Raw genomic sequence first — 15450 nt, 5'->3', positions numbered from 1 at the left:
CATAAAAGTATGAATTATTTGCAGCTCTATTAGCTGTATTGTTCTAGATCATCCCTGGTTGCATTTGTAGAATCACCTTTCAGAACCATATTTTTAAAACGACCAGCCCACAGACAAAATCTCTGATGATGCTGTCAGGGCCAACTGTCAGTCATTCCCCACCAGGTTAACATCTCTTTGGTCCTGTCCAGGCTCCTCCACCTTCTGCCCCTGCTCTACAACATTCTATTTCTGCCCTCACATTCACCTTACTGGTTGCTTCCTGCTATCAGTGCTAGGAAACCAGTTAATATCAGATACTCAAACTCTCCATTTGCAAGGGCAAATGTTAAATTATAGGCTATCTCTACCACTCCAAGTGCATTTGCTGTATTATAATTGTTATTGCCAACAGCGCTTCCTGTTCTTGTCCTGTTACCGTATTAATGTATCACACTAACTGAGGGAGCCTTGAATTACCCTTGAAGCCACTGGAATCTTTCCAAGCATGCACTATAATAGTCTCATTGCCTGGAAATGGCTTCAACTCAAAGGGAAGAAGTCTGCTTTGAAGACTGTCTGAGAATTGTCATATTTAAGAAGGAAACAAGTTCACTTGCCACCAATTCATAACTATTTTTTTCCATTTAAATATTTTCCAGACTTCCTCAGAAGACCACTTAGTTCTCCCCACTTTAAAGAAGTTCTATTTCTTCCTATTTAATCTGTCACTTTTGCAGCAAATAGATCCCAAAATAACATGATAAAAAATAGTAAGTGGCATTGATTGCAATGAGGCCACCTGTTTGGCACAATGACAATCTCAATTGACTTCCACATACAGGCTGAAGTAAAAGTGAAAGTGTTAGTCAGTCATCTGTGTTCAACTCTTTGCGACCCCATGACTATAGCCTGCCAGGCTCCCCTGTCCATGGAATTCTCCAGGCAAGAAAACTAGAGTCGGTAGCCATTCCCTTTTCCAGGGGATCTTCCCAACTCAATGATGGAACACAAGTCTCCTGCATTGCAGGCAGATTCTTTACCATCTGATCCACCAGGGAAGCCCTACACAGGCCAATGACCAGCAAATGGGTGGGGATGGTGCCTGATCACTGGTCTTCTGATGAAATAGGCCTGGGATATGACCCACATGAACAGTTTTGTAGGACAGAGCAGGACTTATTCAAGTTGTCCTTCAAGGTCATTCATTTCCTTCTCAAATAATGAACAGGTCTGAGTAAGTATTATTTTACATGTTGAGCAATCACAGATTGTGACTTGGATAGGTGAAAATTATTTGGGGGAAGAGGATAAGAAAAACACACTTTAGCCGATAGATGTTTCAATTTTCCCGATAAAAGAAATGAGTGTACCAGATCATAATCGTCTTAGTAAATTACATTTCCATGCTGAGTCATTGGCACAGAAGTGAGGTGATACTTGGCCCTTGGAAAGATAAATTACACAGCTGTATTATCCACATCTCTGTATTAAAAATGACTTAGGGGAACTGTGAAAGGAACTTAAGCCATGCAGAAGAGTTGAAGAGTTTGCAGTTAATCTTTTAAAAAGGAAAATGAGTCCAAAGATCTTAGGAAGAATCTCCAGGAAATATTTGCACTGGAAGTAACATTGCCATAAGTGATTGCCTTGTTTTAGCCTTTCCCAGATTCTCTCATGTGACCATCAAATGGATAAAAAGGATGCAAAATGCATGATGGCATCTCTGAGACTCATTTAGTTGAATTGACTAAAATTACAACTATTTTGCTGCTTAAGTCTATTCATCCTCTTTATCAGTCTTTTCACTTCATAGTTAAGTGAGAAGCAGTGTGATGCTAGGACGGTGGTTCTCAAAGTGTGGTTCCCAGACCAGCCACATCAGCTCATCTGGGAACTTGTTAGAAAAGCAAATACTGGGACTCTATTTACACCAGCTGAATGAGAAACTGTGGTGGTGGGAAGTATCTGCTAGAATAGATACTCCCTGTGATCCTCATTCACGCTGTAGTTAGAGAACATTTCCATGCAGAGGCTCTGTGAAATTAGGAAACTCATTCACCAAATCAGCTAGGTGAACATAAACAAAGTCTCCAACTTCTCTGAAGTTTATTTCTTATCAGCATATTGAGGAGTGTGGGTTACATAATTTCTGATTATGTAATTCTATATTATTACTCACACATTAATATCAAAATTCCTGCATAGCAGCACTATTTACAATACCCAAGACATAGAAGCAACCTAAATCTCCACTGACAGATGAATGGATAAAGAAGACATGTTTATGAGTGGAATATTGCTCAACCTTTAAAAAAGAATGAAATAATGCCATTTGCAGGAATGTGGATGGACCTAGAAATTGTCATACTAAATGAAGTCAGGCAGAGAAAGATAAATGTCTGTATGATTCCACTTATATGTGGAATCTAAAAAATAAAATGACACATGAACTTATATACAAAACAGAAATAATCTCCGATCATAGGAAACAAACTTATGGTTACCAAAGAGAAAAGGAAGGGAGGGATAAACTGAGAATTTGGGAATAGCAGATACACACTACTATATGTAAAATAGATACACAATAAAAACCTACTGTATAACATAGGGAACTATACTCAATATCTTATAATAAACTGTAATGGAAAAGAACATGAAAAAGAATATATATATGAATATATATACAAATATATATAACTGAATCATTTTGCTGTACATCTGAAACATAAATCAACTATATTTCAATAAAAAAAATTAAATTCCACCGTAATAGCTCACTGTTGAAAGTTTAGTTTCTGAAGGTAGAAAGCTACGATTTCAAATCCCTACCATACCCCAATAGCTGTATCTTTCTTCTTATGTTAAGCCTCTCAGAGCCTTGATTTCCTCATCTGCAAACTGCAGGTAATAATAGTGCTTAAGTCATAGATTTTTGGAAGTTAAATGAGATAATGCATGTGGAGTACTTAGCATGGTAAGTGGCGTATAAGGGCTCAATAAAGGATAATTATCATTGTTTGGAACTAGAGGTCTGAAAAACAGAGACACCCAATTTTCAAAATCATAGAATTAGACAAAGGCCTTCCATTGGAAGCCCTGTGAGGAAAGACTGCATGTTTCAGAACAAGTGGGCATGTTTAACTTCAGTTACTTGCAACTAATTGATCCATGCAATTAAAAAAAATATTCATCAACATTTAAGATTTCCATTCTTCTACAGAGGAAAAAAAATGTGCATTTCTCCTCACATTATTTGGTTAAACTGCAATCGTTTTAAAATATGGAGAGAGAGAGGTGGTGAAATTTGGGTGGAACAATGAGATGCTAGTATAATGATGGTGATTTTTTCTTTTTTTTCTGAGCAGCTTTATTTTCGTTTGATCCAAAGAAGAAAACACAATTGTTTGGGCTAGATTTGCAAACAATCAACAAGGAAATCATGCATTAATTGTTTCCATGAAAGCGTGATGCTGCTCCTGTTTATCTGTGTTTATCACGGCACCAGACGGTCTGATTGGGAAAGTGCTTCGAAGCAGGAGAGCCCGGGAAGCGGGCGCTAATAGATGCCTCTTTAGTGTAAGGTGTTCGGTATCAGACAAGCTTTTGTTGACCTTGTTCCTATACACAATGAGTCTGTGTGGAGAGCTGTGTGCAGCAGCGGCTCGGCCTCTGTTTTACTTCTTAATTTCTTTCACAGCATCAAAAGGCTTTTCTATTCAAAAGCTTTTCTTTTTCTTTTACTCCTGAGCCTCTACAATTGAGGCAGAACTGCAATCTACCAGCAGCAGCTTTTGTTCTGGCCTTTCAGGAGGCTGGGGAACAGTATGAGTCCTTCCTAATTAGCCTGAGAACGAATGAAATCCTTCGCCAAGCCAGGAGAGGCTGCAATCCCACAGCCCAAGTGGCAGGAAAGGGGGGAAAGGCCTCTTTAATTAAGGCCCAACAAAACCAGGTTTAAAAATGGCACTTTGCTCTCTACAAATGTCTTTTTTTTAATCCTTGTAAATGCTGGCACTTACGCATGCTTTTAAATTGTGCCTTCAGTTGTGCCAATGGACTGGTGTTCTGCTTTGGCTAAAGACTGCAGAAATTTTGGCCCATAAGCTTGTACGACCCAGCAGCTCTAGGCTGCATCTGTGTTTGCCTTTCACAAGAAGCCCAGGATGTGCTAGAGGCAATGAGCTGATCATCAGGAGATGGTCTGCACTTACAGAATGATGCAAACAGCCATATCTTCCCAAGCGGCTCAGTAGTAAAGAATCCACCTGCCAGTGCAGGAGACATAAGAGATGTGTGTTTGATCCCTGGGTCAGGAAGGTCCCCTGGAGGAGGGCATGGCAACCCACTCCAATACTCTTGCCTGGAGAATCCCATGGACAGAGGAGCCTGGCGGCGGCTATAGTCCATGGGGTCACAAGGAGTCAGACAGTACTGAAGCGACTTAGCACACACACATGGGATGTTCACAAATGTCATTGCCCTGCTGATGCCATATATTAATTTAATTAGTATGTCTCTGTTTCCTGTCTCTCTATTATGTCTTGCAAACTTACAGCATTTATTTTTTCTGTGGTGACCCCTTTGTGGCTTAATATGTTCAGGTTTAGATGCTGTCTTTGAATGTGCTACTATGCATGATCGTTCTGGTCTGCCTTTTAGGTATGTCCTAACTTTACGATAGCATATATGTGTGAATGATTAGGTTATGTTCTTTATTTTCAAGCTACAAATTCTTTCCTCCAATTTTATAAATTATAAACATCATTGTAAAAAAAGAAATTTAATGCAGAACATCGCAAGAAATAACACTTCTTTTTTATTTTCTATTTTTTTATTGAAGCTTAGTTGATTTACAGCATTATGCTAGTTTCAGGTGTACAGCCTAGGGATTCAGTGTTTTTGTAGATTATACTCCATTAAAAGCTATTACAAAATAATGGCTATAATTCCCTGTGCTGTACAGTATATCCCTGCCTGTTGTTTATCTATTTTCTATATTGTAGTTTGTATCTCTTAGTCCCAAAGTTCTATCTTCCCCCTCTCCCTATCGTCTCCCAGCTGCTAAACCACGCATTTGTTTTCTCTATCTGTGAGTCTATTTCTGTTTTGCTCTATACATTCTTGTGTTTTATTTTTTAATTTCCATATATAAGTGATAGCCTATATTTGTCTTTATCTGTCTGACTTATTTCATTAAACATAATGTTCCCTGGGTCCTTCTGTGTTGTTGCAAAGAGCAAAATTTCGTTCTTTTTATGGCTGAGTAATATTCTATTGTATATATATCTCTCACACCATCTTTATCCATTCATCTGTTGGTGGAACTTGGGTTGCTTCTACATCATGGTTATTGTAAATAGTGCTGTTATTGAAACCAAGCAGGACCCTTTGGGGTTTCTGGGCACAGAAGCCTTTCTAAGTGCCCCTCCCCCCGATTTCTTTATTACAAGAAGTAGGCTTTGTTCAGGCTCCTTAGCCTTCCCTGAGTTCCAACAAGCAGGTTCAAATGGTTGCTAATCAGTGGAAGGAGTGCATGCAGAGGAAAGGGAGAGGAAATTAAGAAAAAATGGTGCAGCCCTGGGACAGGGTCCTGGTTCCCTCTCAAGAGGTATACATAACAACATCCTTGAGCTCTTTGTCAGATACTGAAACCCGCACCAGGTGGGGAAGGTTAACTGCATGCTGCTCACAAGCACGTATGCCCCAGACCAGCCAGAACCAGGCTGATGCGGACTCCCGCTTACCTCACCACCAGCCAATCAGAAGAATGTCCACTAGCTGATCATGCCTTTTTGAAACGTTACTGTAAAACTCCTCACTACCCTCCTTGGGTCTGGACACAGTTTTGAGGATGTTAGCACACTGTGGCCCTCTTTGCCTGGCAAAGCACAAAAGCTATCCTTTTCAACTTCACCCAAAACTCTGTCTCCAAGGTTTAGTTTGGTGCTGGGGGTTCAGGGGCCAGATTTACTGTGAGTATTGGGGTACATGTATCTTTTTGAATGACTGCTTTTGTTTTTTCCCAGATGTATACCCAGGAGTGAAATTGCTAGATCATACAGTAGCTCTTGTTTTAATTTTGAAAGACCCCCATATTGTTTTCCATACTGACTGTATCACTTTACGTTCCCACCAATAGTGTAGAAGGGTTCTCTTTCCTCCACATTCTAGCCAACATTCGTTATTTGCAGACTTTCCCTTCATATGCCCACCTTATGAATGAAGGTGTGACAATTAAATGCAATGTAAGCCACTAGAGATGTTTCTCTAAGTGATAAGGCTGGTGTAGGCACATCCATGGTTCCTGATGATCCAAGGGGCGGAAGCATTGTGTAACATGAATGAAGAGTTTTAGAAGTATGGAGTGGAGCTTGAGGTGAGGTTTGGACATTCACAGAAACATATCAAGCAGCCAGGGGGAAATGTGGCTGAGAGCTTGAGAGTAATCCTCAGGGTGAAGTTGTTCAGGTGGGACTCATTCATCTGAGGGAGCCCCTGGAGCTGTTGGCATGGGTGAGGAGGCACCGAGAAAGCCACCTTGGTGTTCACCTATATCTAGAGGTAAAAAGAAGAAGAGCATTCATGAAAAAATTTTGGGCGTAGCGCTTAAAGGAGGAAAACCCAGATTCTACAGCACAATGGGAAGACATGGTGAGAATGTTACAAGAAGGTGAGGAGACTGTGTGAAAGGAGGCTGCCACCAGGCCTGGCAAGGCGCCGGGTGTAATCATGCAGTGATGACATACTTTCACATGCATGAACTTACTGAATTCTGCCAGTAACTCTATAAAGCATGCTTGGGAAACAGGATACATTTCAACAATTCACTCACAGTCATACACTTCAAGTGGTGGAACTGTCCAGTTGAGATCTGTCTGATTCTAAGGCCCAGGCTAAGAGTGTTAAATCCGAGTACAGAAATTCATAGAAAATAAGTGAAAAGGGAGAAAAGAAAAGTCAGTTTTGAGATCATTGGTATCTTTGAATGATAGATGTCTGTCAGAAGAAAGGGAGCTTTAAGGGAAAAAGGTAACGAGGATATTTGTTTCTAACTTCATTCTGTAGACAGACTCTAAGTCCATTCATGTCTCTACAAATGACCCAATTTCATTCCCTTTTATGGCTGAGTAATATTCCATTGTATATATGTGTGTGTGTGTATATATATATATATATATATATATACCACATCTTCTTTACTCATTCCTCTGTTGATGGACATTTAGGTTGCTTCTATGTCCTGGATACTGTAAATAGTGCTGCAGTGAACATCAAGCTGCATGTGTCTTTTTGAGTTATAACAAATATATGTGAAATCTAGAAAAATGGCACAGATTAACTTATTTGCAGAGCAGGTATGGAGACACAGACTTAGAGAAAGGACGTGTGGGTACAGTAAGGGTGTGGGATGAATTAGGATATTGGGATTGACATACATGCACTTCCATGAATAAATTAGCTAGTGGGAAGCTGCCATAGAGCACAGAGAGCTCAGCGTGGTGCTCTGTGCTGACCTAGAAGGGTGGGGTGGGGGCAATAGGGGAGGCTCAAGAGGCAGGGGACATATGTATACGTGTAGCTGGTGCGTACCGTGGAAGAGAGAAATAGATTCAAGGGATTAGATCTGATAGACTGGGTGCCTGAAGAACTATGGCTAGAGGCCCGTGACATTGTACAGGAGGAGGTGGTCAGAACCGTCCCGAAGAAAAAGAAAGGCAAAAACGCAAAATGGTTGTCTGAGGAAGAGTTACAAATAGCTGGGAAAAAAAGAGAAGTGAAAGACAAGGGAGAAAAGGAAAGATATACCCATCTGAATGCAGAGTTACAAAGAATAACTCGGAGATATAAGAAAGCCGTTCTAAGTGAATAATGCAAAGAAATAGAGAAAAACAATAGAATGGGCAAGACCAGAGATCTCGTCAAGAAAATTAGATATCAAGGGAACATTTCGTGCAAAGATGGGCACAATAAAGGATAGAAACAATATGGACCTAACAGAAGCAGAAGATATTAAAAAGAGGTGGCAAGAACACACAGAAGATCTATACAAAAATGACCTTAATGACCCAGACAACCACGATGGTGTGAGCACTCACCTAGAGCCAGATATCTTGGAGTAAGAAGTCAAGTGGGTCTTAGGAAGCATCACCATGAACAAAGCTAGTGGAGGTGATGAAATTCCAGCTGAGCTATTTCAGATCCTAAAAGATGATGCTGTGAAAGCACTGCACTCAATATGCCAGAAAACTTGGAAAACTCAGCAGTGGCCACAGGATGGGAAAAGGTCAGTTGTCGTTCCATTCCCAAAGAAAGGCAACACTGCACAGTTGGACTCATTTCAAGTGCTGGCAAAGTAATGCTCAAAATTCTCCTAGTGAGCCTTCAACAGTATGTGAACAGAGAACTTCCAGATGTACAAGCCGGATTTAGAAAAGGGAGAGTAACCAGAGATCAACCAATAACCATTGCATCATAGAATAAGCAAGAGAATTCCAGAAAAAAACATCTATTTCTGCTTCATTGACTACACTAAAACCTTTTACTATGTAGATCACAACAAGTTGTGGAAAATTCTTAAGAGATGGGAATACCAGATGACCTTACCTGCATCCTGAGAAACCTGTATACAGGTCAAGAAGCAGCAGTTAGAATCAGACACAGAACACTGAACTGATTCCAAATTGGGAAAGGAGTACATCAAGGCTGTATATTGTTACCCTGCTTATTTAACTTATATACAGAGTACTTCATGAGAAATACTGGGCTGGATGAAGCACAAGCTGGATCAAGATTGCCGGGAGAAATATTAATAACCTCAGATATGCAGATGACACCCTTATGGCAGAAAATGAAAAGGAGAGTGAAAAAGCTGGTTTAAAACTCAACATTCAAAAAACTAAGATCATGGCATCTGGTCCCATCACTTTATGGGAAATAGATGGGGAAACAGTGTCAGACTTTATTTTCCTGGGCTCCAAAATCCCTGCAGATGGTGACTACAGCCATGAAATTAAAAGACGCTTACTCCTTGGAGGAAAAGTTATGACCAAACTAGACAGCATATTAAAAAGCAGAGACATTGCTTTGCCAACAAAGGTCCATCTAGTCAAGGCTATGGTTTTTCCAGTAGTCATGTATGGATATGAGAGTTGGACTCTAAAGAAAGCTGAGTGCTGAAGAATCGATGCTTTTGAACTGCGGTATTGGAGAAGATGCTTGAGAGTCCCTTGGACTGCAAGGAGATCCAACCAGTCCATCCTAAAGGAAATCAGTTCTAAATATTCATTGGAAGGACTGATGCTGAAGCTGGAACTCCAATATTTTGGTGACCTGATGCGAGGAACTGACTCATTGGAAAAGACCCTGATGCTGGGAAAGATTGAAGGTGGGAGGAGAAGGGGATGACAGAAGATGAGATGGTTGGATGGCATCACCGACTCAATGGAATGAGTTTGAGTAAAGTCCATGAGCTGGGGATGGACAGGGAGGCCTAGTATGCTGCAGTCCATGGGTCGCCAAGAGTTGGACATGACTGAGCGACTGAACTGAATTCAATATAGATTGGAACTTTGTGACACCATGGCAAGTAGGACATGACTGAACAACGAAGCACAGCACACAGATTGAAACGTGGCAATACCAAACTGCAAGTGATAAGGGGACCCTGCTGGAAGAAGCAAAGGGAGCAGACACAGAAGTGATGCAAGAAATTATAAGGTTGACTATAGCTTCAGCAGTTGCTTTATTTGGGAAAGCCTAGTCTTCTGTTTGTGATTGGTTGTTCTCAAGTTTCAACTTCTTAATCTTGAGGCATTTACCAAAATTGACTCTGGCTTAGATTTCTCTGGTTTACTCAGCTGCCAAGGCATTATGGCCAGTCTTATGGCTTCCTGTCTTAATTACTTTAACAATATCAGTTCTTCCCTTCCTGATTTCCTGTTTTATAATACAATGAGCAACTCACTTTTCTTTCCTCTAACCATCATGTTTATATCAGTTCAAATATTAACCATAGGAGCCTCTTCTTGAAGTCCTTTAAAACTTTCACCATATTGTTCTCATTCAAGTGCTTGAATGCTCATCTGATTTTGAAACTCAGAAACTGCCTGCCAGTCTGAGGTTGGTGTCCAGAGGAAAGATGCTAAGAAAGAATATAGGTCCAGAATTGAGTCAGTTGTCCTTTTGTGCTTGCTGCATCCATCATGATGGCTTTGGGTGGCTGTGAATTTAGAGCAAAAGCTATGCCTCTGTAGGAGAGCAGACAGGGACAGTGATGAAGCTCCTTCCACAGTGTACTTTAGCACATCCAATCTCATCGGTAAAGTGGCCCAGGATCAGTGCTGGATTGGCAAAGCAAGAACCTGAGTAAGCCTAGCCCAGGATGCTTAATGCAGGAGGCCAGGTAAGTAGAAAAGAGCCAGCGGGCCTGGGCTGGAGCCATCCACCGGTGTGCTTCTCCTGGAAGGGTCACATCACCTGAAGTGGTGAGCAAAAATGTGGCAGACTCTGTGAAGCCTGCTGAGATTAGGAGGCTGTGTTCTAAGAAGATTTTACAGTAGCAATGAAGGCATCTCCCAGCTGCTGAGAGTGTGGCGAGTCAGACTCTGCCCTCAGATGCCAAAGGTAAGGCTGCCAAGCCCTGGCAAAGAAGGAGAAGCTATTACAAGGAAATTGCCAAGAAAAACCTGCTGGTGGGGCCCGCTCCTGTGTGTATCTGTGGCAGAAGGTGGAGGGCCAAAGTGGGTCATCTACAGGAACCACTTGAATAGTGGGACCATTTCTAGGGCACTAGGTTCTAGATGTTTTAGGATTAGGTAGACTTGGTTAAAGCAGAATCATTGTTTGTTTTTAATCGGTTAATTTTATTGATTTAGTTATGGGGTTGGGGGTTTTATTAAGACTTTTTTCACAGCAGTTTTAGGTTTGAAGCACTATTGAGGGGAAGGCACGGAGGTTTCCTGTATGCCCTGCCCCACTCCTGCATAGCCTTCCCCATCATTAGCATCTCCCAGTGCCACAGCGTAATCACCCACAGACCATAGTTTACTTCTGCGTTCATTCTTGGAGTTCTGCATTTTATGGGTTTGAGCAAATATATGAGGATAATAGTATCCATCATTAGAATAGCATACAGAGTAGCTTCACTGTCCCCAAAATCCTGTGTGCTCTGCCTGTTCACCTCTCCCCACCCCTACTAACCCTGCCAGCCACTGCTCTTTTTACCACATCCATAGTTTTGTCTTCTCTAGAATGTCCTATAGTTGGAATCATACAGTATATATCTTTTCAGACTGGCTTGATTAACTTAGTGATATGCATTTTAAGATTTCTCCATGTCTTTTCATGGCTTGATAGACCTTTACTCCCCAGTGTTGAGTAATATTCCATTATCTAGATGTAAACACAGCTTATTTATTTATCTACTGAAAGACATCCTAGTTGCTTCCAGCTTTTGGCAGTTATGAATAAAGCTGATATAATTATCTGTGTGCAGGTTTTTACATGGCAATCGAGGGTTTTTATTTTGCGATTTACATTATGTTTTGTGTTCTGTAGTTTTCCACTTTGTCCCTCTTGCATATGGGCTTTCTAAATCTGTTTTTATTTATTTATTTATTTATTTTTTCTTTCTAGGATATGATTTTGTTTTTAAACTGAGAGAAAAAAATTTTTTCCCAATCACAGTCAAAAATGGATGGTCATTTCATCATTCTGCATCATTCCCAAATAAAGGTAAAAAATGAAAATAAACTATGATCTTCAGCTTCAGGCCCAAGTCTAATTGGGCAATGGTGCACTTGTGTTTTCCTGGTTCTCTTTAAATTGAAATATAGTATGTGTAGTAAGAAAAAAAAAAGATTAATAACAAAGCAGCAAGCCACTAAAGGCAGGCCAGACTGACTTCTTTATTATAGTCTGTCAAAGCAGTAATTGATATAAAGTGTGGAAAGACTCTTAAGAATTTGTGAGCGAAGCCAGAAGAGATTTCAAGGTGGAATTAGAAATGAGTGAAGAGAAACACTAGGCTTAAAGCTTTTCAAAAGGACCATTTTATTCCTGTTCTTTCACTGAGATTTTTAACTGTTAACTCGGTGCATTTCTTTGCCTCTCTAATATAATTCAGTGCTGAAATTATAAAGAGATGATTCTTGGGCCATCCTCAGTGGTACACTTTCTGTACCACTTTCTGGTTCATTTGACAAGTCTTTGCACCCCCTTAGAGGCTTGGCATCATAAATACTCGGTACATGCCTCTTGGACAAATAACTGTGTACAAACATGTAAAGCAAGCATGGCTTCATGGAGTGGCACTCAAAATGATTTCAGGGGACATCTCATTTCTCCCCATCACTTATATTTTCTATCTCTGTCTCTCCCTTCTTCTCTCCCTCTTTTCTTTCTTCCCTCTCATCTCTTTTTTGTTTGTTTTTCTTTTGTAAAATTAATTAATTTTTAAAAACTTTTAACTTTGTATTAGAATGTAACTGATTAACAATGTTGTGATAGTTTCAAGTGGACAGCAAAGGGACTCAGCTATACATATACATGTATCCGTTCTCTCCATAACTCCCCTCCCATCGAAGCTGCCACATAAGGCTGAGCAGAATTTCCTGTGCTATACAGTATAGTACCTTGTTGGTTATTATCCATTTCAAATATAGCAGTGTGCATGTTGATCCCAAACTGCCTAACTATCCCTTCCCCATCCCTCCCCCCTGACAACCATAAGTTTGTTCTCTGTAGTCCAGAGGTTAAGATTCTGCCCTTCCAGTGCAGGAGGCATGGGTTCAGTCCCCAGTCTGGGGAATCAAGATCCTGTATGCTACATGGTGTGGCCAAAGAAATGAAAAAATGATTTTCCTTCTTTTTCTACTCCATGTCTTCAAGTGCTTTTTGTCCATTTGCTTGTAATTTACTTAATGCCCTCCCCTCAAACCCCAGGGGATAGCATATGGTGACACTGGGGATCCCAGGGCACTGGGGAGTGTCCAGCTGGCTGGATGAATCACTCACAATTGTAACTGGGATGACTGACATTTCCATAGCTGCGCTTGTTTGGAGTGAATTTTCTACAGTCACTCTGTCCTAGGTATCAAATATGTTTACCTCCATGTATTCTACAAACCAGTTGGATAACTACTCACATTGGAATTCTGAAGAGATTATGAAAATTGAAACAATGTGAGGGCAAAATAGTATGTTTTACAGAGGGTGAGATTCTGTTAACGGCACGGTGTAATCTATTCATTGTCTTGTGGTCCTGTGTTCTCTGAGGAGTATCTGAAATCTGTGAGATAGTTCTATATCACAGTTGACATTGGTCTCTCAAAATCCCTCTGCAGACATCAGTTACATAATAGATCAAGGGCTCCCTTTGCTTTCATTCTTGCAGCAAGTGCTCTGGGAAATTACATTTCTCTGGCTTGAGTCACTGAAGTCCTGAGATTAGAGTTCTCCAGGGAAGGCATGCCAGCATCCTTAGAGAGTTTGCCCTATGCGTTTTGAATTTCAAAGAGAGGGGGAAATAACTAATAATTTATTCACAATCAAGATCTATACCCCAATAGCCCAGTTCTGCCTCTTTCTTAGAGTTTCTTTTCCTTTCTGCCCCTTCTCTTCCTGACACCTTCAGAAAGACTTAGTCTTCATTGGTTCCCACAGAGAGCCTACAAGTAATAAACGCTTCAGCTTTGGAGAGTTGACTTCTTAACCCTCCCTCTGCCCCTCCTTTATATACAGGTACATACTTCTCTCCTGAGTTCTGTTTCTCAGCATTAATTAGCCATAATGTGAACTGAAGTCCTAATTTTTATAAGAATCTGTATACATGTTTTTTAATTTGAAATACAGTTGAACTGACTATTTTATATTTCTGTTTCTCAAAACATACAAAATCAAGCTAGTGTTTACTTATGTTGAGAAATCACTTTATAAATCTTCCAAGATTAAATCTCCCCTATTCTCACACTCCAGTTGGTAATCTTAGGTAGAAAAAAATTCATTTCCATGGTATACTCTGACCACTGCTGTATGGTGCAACTTTCTGTGATGATAAAAATGTTCAGTATCTGCATTGCCCAATTCAATCATCAGTACCCATATGTGGCTAATGAACACAGCGTATGAACTTTTGTGGTATATATATATATGTATTTTTCATTTTTCCATGTAAAACAGAACATAATTAAAGATGAAAGAATGTATTTCTGGCTAGAAAAAAAATATTAGTCAATCTGTCTCCCAGAGGCACCCAGTACAATGGGAAAGTCTAAAAACTGATATTTTTCAATAAGAGATTCCTACTAGGATTTGATGACTAAAGCAATAGGAACCAGCAGAAAACAGAGGAGTTTTTAGAGTTCAGACTCTCTCTATGTAGTTATCACTTGCCTTAGACTTTATTCCTGACCAGTTTGACTCTTTGAAACAGATTTGGGATCCCTGATTTTTTTTTTTTTTCAACTTATTGAACCAGAGCAACCAATAGACCTAGTCTCTGAATTCTGCATTACTCAGTGTTTATCATTCACTTGTTTTCTGCCTTTTACTACGTCTGTACTTATCAAGCCCTAATAGAAAGCCCATGTTGAGAAATACCAGTTTCTAGATTTTCCCTCCTATTGCACTGGGTATTATTGGAAGGGGTGTGTGTGTGTGTGAGCTTAGTCGCTCAGTCGTGTCTGACTCCTTGGAACCCCATTGGCAGGACTGTAGCCCTCCAAGCTCCTCTGTCCATTAGAGGAGGCAAGAAAGAGAATTCTTTCTCCAAGCAAGAATACTGGAGTGATTTGCCATGCCCTCCTCTAGGGGATCTTCCCAACCCAGGGGTTGAACCCTGGGTCTCCTGTACTGCAGGTGGTTTCTTTACCATCTGAACTACCAGGAAAGCCCATAATTGGAAGGTAGATTTACTATTAAAAAATGAATCTATCTTCATTTTTTTCTAATTTACTAAATTTTAATCTGACAACAGGAAAGAAAAAAGCAACCCTCATACTCATTTCAAGTGTTCAGTTGTCACATGTGAGTTGCGGCTGCTGCATGTGAGAGAGTTACAGAATGGAAAAGTCTTTTGGACAGGGTTCATCTAACCATCTATGCCCCAGAATATGAATTTTCTGTTTTCTTGCTAGAATCACTGACTGAGAAATTTGAGAGGAAGGTGAGGGCTGAAGGTTGAGACCATCATCAGCTGAATTCCCCACATAAATCAAAAGTAGCCCAATCTGGTTTAGCGGATTTTCTGAACCTAGATCTTTAGCTCTGACACTCTTTCTGCTTACGTAATAGAGTCAGGCCAAACATGTTTTACGATTTTGGTTTCCTGAAATCCAAATTCAGATCCACTTCCAGGTTCCAGCATTTTATGGGAGTGAAGGATTTTTGGAAACAGCCACCCTGCTTGGAATACCCTGCTTTCCTCCTTCCAACCCTCCTCCCCGCTGTCTCCCCACCCAGTCTCCATCT

The sequence above is a fragment of the Budorcas taxicolor genome, chromosome 2, assembly GCF_023091745.1.
Source record: "Budorcas taxicolor isolate Tak-1 chromosome 2, Takin1.1, whole genome shotgun sequence".
Classification (NCBI taxonomy): Eukaryota; Metazoa; Chordata; class Mammalia; order Artiodactyla; family Bovidae; genus Budorcas; species Budorcas taxicolor.
The sequence above is the reverse complement of the archived record's forward strand: the minus strand, read 5'-3'. Positions refer to the sequence as shown.